At 45.1% G+C, this 7332-nt stretch overlaps 1 protein-coding gene across 5 annotated transcripts in view; it reads left to right on the top strand.

Annotated features, from left to right (window-relative positions):
- Positions 1–891: 891 nt before the first annotated feature.
- Positions 892–7332, top strand: part of rnf220a (ring finger protein 220a) — a 176609-nt gene continuing 170168 nt past the window's right edge. For 2 of the 5 annotated variants that reach the window (XR_008566816.1, XM_054760507.1), the window contains exon 1: positions 893–1196. The gene's annotated coding sequence lies outside the window, so the exon portion shown is untranslated. Of the gene's footprint in view, positions 1197–7332 lie in introns of all 5 variants that reach the window. The other 3 variants (XM_054760520.1, XM_054760537.1, XM_054760528.1) reach the window with 3 other exon arrangements.

The raw sequence follows: 7332 nt of genomic DNA, 5'->3' as shown, positions 1-7332 counted from the left end.
TCATTCACTTTGCTCACAAAGCACAGTTGAAATCGCCCAGGGGACCGAAACAGCAGACAGGGGGGGAGAGAGAGGCACAAGGGTGGCGCTGTAGCGTGTTTGTGTCCGTGCAGGATGAACACACACCAAGTGTCCGCAGACTAGATTCTCACCACAATCTGGATCAAATCACCCTTAACGCAGCACTCGATTTATTAGCCCGTGGCACGTTGTAGAAATAGCATAAGGCAATAAAAACGACAGCAAAAAAGGGGTGGGAATATCACAAAAAGGCACAATATGAATAGAAAAGCTGAAATGTTGCTACAAACAACCAACAACAGCACAACACTTTGTCTGTAAGCATGCAAGAGCTTTTTTAAGTGTCTTTTACACCATTGCCCCGCATTCTTTGATTTTTTTCAGTTGTTGGGAAAAAGTTTGGGCACCCCATGCTATGGCCTTAAAAACCGTTATCTCCAATTAAAAACGCCATAGCCTCATTTTTATAACCTGCAAATTGGTGTTGCGTCATTGCCAGACATCAAGGGCTGGCAAAGAGTCCAAGAGACCCCATACAGGGGTGCCCCCATACAAATACGTTTTATTCATCTTTATTTTTAGAATGTAAAAAAAACAAAAAACAACAAAAAGCTCCAAGCTGAAAATTGCCACACTTTGGACCCCCCTCCTCCACGCCCCCCGCCCTAAGAGATGTCCTGAAATGACCAAGAAGTACACACTAAGGAAGGGAATGTTGGCTTTCTTTTTTCCCCTGTGAGCACTGCGCGGCAGCACTGCGCCTCCTAACCGCTCTTGGACCCTGGACCAGCCCTCCCCCCGTGCCTCCCCCCCCTCTTCCTCCTCCACTCACACGCTGCTGAGACCACCACCACCACCACCACCACCCCTCCTTCCCCGCCGCCTGCCACGGTGCGTCGCGCTCCCTCTGCGGCTCCATTCCTCTTTCCTGTGCGCGTTTCAACCGAGGGGCTGCACGGCCACTTTAGACACCGCGTGCGTGGAAAGTCAGCCTCTCTTTTCTGTCTATCACACACACTTCCTCCCCTTGGCAACCTCACGAGGAGGTGTGAACTACTTTGACCGCTGAGGCGCACCAACCACCGCGACGCTGATATTTGGCGAAAAGTTTTTTGTTGTTGTTGTTTTTTTTTCTTTCGGTTTGGGAAGTAAGTCGCGGATTCTGCCACGAAGAGGTAAGTGAGACTTTCTTCGCCTACTTTTGTGCGGTTGACGCCTGACAAAGTTTGCACCGTCGGTTGTTTTTTGGGGAGGCGAATTGCGAGGCTGCGGTGTCGCTTTGGACAATGACTCGTGCCTGCATGTCCGTTTATGTCGCTTCAGGTTTGTTTGCGTTGTGTGCGCGCTTGTGCGTAAATGCGCTCGTCCGAGAAAGTGTCTTCCCGAAAAACGCTTAATAGCGGGACTGTCTAAGCCACATCTCCTGCAAACTATCACTGTTTTAACTCTTATTTGTGTTTCTCTTTCCTGTAAATGCGTGGCCCCCCCTGTTGTACAGTCAACATTAAATAAAACAATTAATCATCTAGATTACACCTCTTCCCATTTTATCTTGCTTTAAATGAACTTTAGGCTGCAGTTTGTGGGCACAAAAGGGATATTTTTCAAGGAAGTTACAACATTAAACATTTCTAAATGGCGGCATAAATTGGTGTTTCCTTTAAAAGACCTGTCCCCCCCCCCCCCCCCCCCCCCCACACACACACACACTCCCCACTCTTTTATTTATTATATGGTACGGCTTCACTGGCATCATCTACTTTTGAATATTTGCAGAAAAAAAAGAAAATAGATGAACTCCGGGGATCCATTCCACATATTCAAATAATAGGGTGTCACAATTGCGCGCGTGCTCGTGCCCACTTACACACACACACACACACACACAAGCACGCACACACGCACACGCAGGGAAACACCTGTTAACTAGGAAGTCACTATAATTTGCATCCCCCCCAAACAAGCAGCTCCCAGCCGGACGGAAGCCCCGAGGGAGGGGTTCGGTGGGGGCCTTCCAATCTTCTGGCCGGGCGCCGGCAGCCAAACCCGGCATCCCTCCAGCAGCACCTCCCGTATCTGCACCATCACTTTCACCGCATCCAACATTTTATTTGGATTATAAAGACATGCGTCGTTAAGACTCAATCATTCATTTTCTCGGCAGGATTTATGACTTGTTTTTATTTTTAAAAAAATTAAAAAGCCCCCCTCATAGTAAAATTATTACAACATTTCCGGCGCATGATCACATTTGTCTCTTTTAAAAATGGGAAAAAGGAGGATTTGTGGATTTCACTGCTTTAAAATCAGGCAGAAAAAAAAATCCTGCATGGGAATTTCAAGTCCTTTGCACGTGGCCGATAAGGTGAAATTAAATTTAGACCTTCCGCCCGCGATCATCAGGCGACGATTGGTTTGATTTCAGTGATGGATGACTTGAAATGGATTTATCGATTGACGGATCGGCCGACTCTGACTTTTAACCACCAAAGGGCCGCGCTTGTTTAATTTCCGAGCAAACAACAATTATCTTTTGAAATGTGGGCGATAAAGAGGATGGATGTTCAAGTGTCATCCGCGCCAGGAAAAGTTTCTTTTGTTTTGCTTTTTTGCCCCCTAATTTTGCCTCAAGTTGACATGCGCCGGGAAGGAATACAACGCACATTATTGCCTTTATTATTGTCATATATTTTATTGAAGTAAACATATATTTTCACTAATTGTTTACAGGTTTAAAAAAACATATATTTTGCATGTAAAATAATGTTGCGACTTATTACTGCACGTGATCAATAATTTAAATAGGCCTGGAAGTACTTTCGAACCAGAATTAAATATGCATCCCCCCCCCGCCCCCACCCCCCCGCATGTCATTTACTGTTGTTCCCTGCGAGATGATGTCAGGCTGAGTGCGTGTCAGTGCATCAGGTTATTATTTTCCAATTTACTTTTCCCACCTCAGTGATTTATAGGCCGGCACTTTTTCTTTCCAATTAAACCGGTTTGTGTTCCGTGCCGTTTTAGTGGCCCTGCGAAGGGTTGGGGGGGGAGGGCTGTGTTTTTAAGTAACTCCCAGCAAATTCCGCATGCTGACTTTGCGGCTGCTTAATATGCAAACGCCGTCCATTTGCGCGCACGTGTTAATTTGAGTGAGCTCAGCGCTTTGGGATTAGAGCACAAACCACTCCTCATTATTTCTGGCGCGATACAAAAGACGTGATATTTAATAAACTTAAACAGAAGCAACACGGTGCATTTGTCGCAGCTGCGTTTGCGCATTTATTGCGGTTGAACGACACCTTTAGGCCCCGCGAGGCGTTTGTTTGTGGCGCACACGCGCGGACAAAGCGCCAGCGGTCCAGGGAGTTAAACAAGAAAACCCTCCGAAATGTTTCAAAAGATGATTTATTTTTCCAAGCGCCTCTCCGCAATCACTTTTTATCGGCCGCCATTGATCCGGGTGCTTCGCGCTCTGTGCGCGCGAGAAGTGAACTAAAATTAATGTCCGTTTCACACCTCCGTCCTGGGTCGATGGCTGCTGAGCGAGAAGTTTATTTCAATTGCAAGCCCGACTTATGAGCGTGTGTGGGGGGGTGGGGGGACTCACCAAATGAGACTGTGTTATTAGAGAAAATGGGAATAAATGTGCGATAAAAATCCGTTTATTGCGATGAATAAATGAATTAATTCGCATGATATAAAATCAGTAATAATTTATTCTATTTTGCGCAACGAGAAATAGAAAAAAGCTTCATTTTAATAAATAAAAACATGTTTGGAATTTATTCTTGTATTTTTTGCTTAAAAAAAATATATATAACCTATAAATTAAATTCCGCAATAAAAGAGTTTGCATGCTGACCGACATGATCGTATTTTTGGATGTTTAGTGCGCACACGTGACACTTACACGCGCGCAGTCTATTATTTGTTATCCACACGCACTGATCGCTCATTCTTTATTACAAGCAGCTCCTTCTGCTAGTCTGCCCGTTATTAGTTTTGGTCCACAGCATGATTGGTCGTTGAAATCAAGGCGTGGCAAACAACACACACACACACACACACACACACACACACACACACACAAAGATGTTATTTTTCTTGTTACAATTCCTATCATTAAAAATATATTCCCCCCTTTTCCTCAATTAAAACTTAGTTTTTTCCCACTCATAATTGTCCCAATGAAGAGGTGGAAGCTTTGTTGATGACAGGAAAGGGGAGGACGTCCGCTTCTGTCATTTTCTGGAAGGAAATCAGCGCACGGGTGGGATGCGCACGCTGTGTTTAATGGTTTGATGGCATTGGAGAAGGCAGGGTGCGCTAATGCTGTTATTATAGCGGGAAACATCACTCGGGTGGCAACAGGGGAAAGCCAGCTTAGGAGCCTAATGAGGGGGTGAGGAGTTGTGTCGGGTGTCAGATACTTTCTGTATCATTTGGGTGTCTCTTTCACCCCTCCATCCCACAGGCGCATCATCTCTCTCAGGTTTCTGCGTTCATTTGTCAATTACTTGTTGTGCACCTCATCGATTACGAGCGGCGAGGCTCGGCGGGCATGCGTACAACCGTACCAATCATACTTCCGTATCTGCAATTGAGGGCGATTAACGGGAACTGAGTGAGTTTTGCCTTGCTGGATAAGCAGGCCGCTGTCGTGACCCCGTAAAGGGCAGCTGGCAAGCTCACCTGTCAAGTCAGCAAAGACGCGGGTGTCACCTGTCAGCTTGCCGGGGTTGTTTGCAGCCGGGTGATATGTCACCGCGAGGCCGTACTGATTGTTCTTTAAAGCCGAGCAAGAGAAATGATTTATTTGTCACGGCAGGCCCTGTGAGCGAGGCCCGGATAGAAATCCTGGCCGCTGCAGGTCCAGGCCGTGACTCCACGTCTGCAAATATTCCCAAGTCCTAAAGAAAGCGGAAAGAAGTAAATCCTATTTTCACATCGGAACGGGTCATGAAATACAAGCGCTGCTGCACAACACAGCAAACCTGTGCACAGACGCTCATTATTTGCCCAACACATGCGTTGCACATTATCACACTTTACACTAACAGCCCTTCCCCGTGCATGTGCCAGCTGAAACTCATGACTTTAAATTTGATATCAAAACACTCCGAGTGTGATTGGAGGCCTTTTACAAGCCGACGGAAAGACAAGAGCAAATAATGTAAGCGAGAAAGCAAGTGGCGAGATTAATGAGGGTGATTCTTATTCACAAGGACGTTTGAGTCTTGCCTCACGGCCAAACGTGAATGAGTACATTTCAATAGTATCGACTGTTGATTCCAACATCAGCATCTACATGTGCACACGGGCATGAAACACTCCTGATTGTCTACTGCGTGCCTTCATACGGCGGCGTGACAAAGGGTTTGCCCTCCTGATTTCTTTTTTTTTGCACGTTTGTCACACAATGTTTGAGATCATCAAACAAATGTAAATATTAGTCAATGACAACACAACTCAACACTTTATGCACTTCTTAAATGAAACCACCCCCCCCCCCCCCCCCCCCCCCCCCCCCCCATGAAAACATAACTGTGGTTTAGCACACATGAATTCAATTTCTCTAGCCACATCCATGATTACTGCCACCCCTGTTCTCAGTCAAAAAATAACTTAAATGGGACCGGGCTGACAAAGTGAAGTAGACCAAAAGAGCCTCAAAAGCTAGACATCATGCCGAGATCTAAAGAAATTCAGGAACAAATGAGAAAGAAAGTCATTGAGATCTATCAGTGTGGAAAATGTTATAAAGTCATTTCTAAAGCTTTGGGACTCCAGAAAACCACAGTGAGAGCCATTATCTACAAATGGCCAAAACATGGAACAGTGGTGAACCTTCCCAGGAGTGGCGGCCAACCAAAATGACTCATCCAAGAGGTCACAAAAGACCCCACAACAACATCCAAAAAGATGCAGGCCTCACTTGCCTCAGTTAAGGTCAGAGTTCATGACTCCACCATAAGAAAGACACTGGGCAAAAACGACCTGCATGGCAGAGTTCCAAGACCAAAACCACTGCTGAACAAAAAGAACGTTAAAGCTTGTCTCAATTTTGCCAGAAAACATCTTGATGATCCCCAAGACCTTTGGGAAAATACTCAAAAGTTGAACTTTTTGGAAGGTGTGTGTCCCATTACATCTGGGTTTCAGAAGAAGATCATAGCAACAGTAAAATATGGTGGTGGTAGTGTGATGGTCTTCAGGACCTGGAAGACTTGCTGTGATGAATGGAAGCATGAATTGTGCTGAAGGAGAATGTCCGGCCATCTGTTGGTGACCTCAAGCTGAAAGCAACTTGGGTTGTGCAGCAGGACAATGATCCAAAACACACCAGCAAGTCCACCTCTGAATGGATGAAGACTTTGGAGTGGTCTAGTCCAAGTCCTGACCTGAATCATATTGAGATGCTGTGGCATGACCTTCAAAAGGCGCTTGATGCTGGAAAAGCCTCCAATGTGGCTGAATGACAACAATTCTGCTAAATTCCTCCCCAGCGCTGGAAGAGACTCATTGCAAGTTATGGCAAACGCTTGATTGCAGTTGTTGCTGCTAAGGGGGGCCAACCAGCTATTAGCTTCAGGGGGCCAACACTTTTCCACACAGGGCCATGTAGCTTTGGATGTTTTTTCTCCCTTAATAATAAAAAGTTTTATTTAAAAACTGCATTTTGTGTTGGGTTGTGTTGTCATTGACTAATATTTACATTTGTTTGATGATCTGAAACATTGATCTGAAACATTTAAGTGTGACAAACATGCAAAACAATAGGAAATCAGGAAGGGGGAAAACAATTTTTTCACGCCACTGTAGATATTCTGTTCTCTGAGAAATGAAGGACATTGTTGTCTTCATTTGCAGTGGAAAGAAAAGTGCACCTTTATCCAGATCCAAAGGCAAATGGAATGGCGTTGTAATGCTTGCAGGGGCCTTGCGACATCTCCCTGCTCCTCCACTTGGCGACTGCCACAGTCTGTGTGCCATTTGGGTGGATAATCACAAAGATTTAATGCCCACTAACCAGTGGAATGATAAAATACATAGCGGGGCAGCTGATAGTAAAACAACAGATGGTGATAACTAGTCACGGGAATTCCGCCTCTCTTGTGGCTCGGCTCACTGAAAAGAGCCGACTCTTTCGTTTGCTCGGATATTTTGTGACTCAAATGATCCAAAATAGTCTAAAGCGATGTTTAAAATGAATGATGCCCATAAAACTGTCTTGAGAAAAATTATTAAGAGAAAAAAGTTGCAACCTGAGAAGAAAAAGTCTTATTTTCTGAGAATAACGTAATAATATGA

Source organism: Dunckerocampus dactyliophorus, chromosome 2, assembly GCF_027744805.1.
Source record: "Dunckerocampus dactyliophorus isolate RoL2022-P2 chromosome 2, RoL_Ddac_1.1, whole genome shotgun sequence".
Classification (NCBI taxonomy): domain Eukaryota; kingdom Metazoa; phylum Chordata; class Actinopteri; order Syngnathiformes; family Syngnathidae; genus Dunckerocampus; species Dunckerocampus dactyliophorus.
This window is presented reverse-complemented; position numbering and strand designations above follow the sequence as displayed.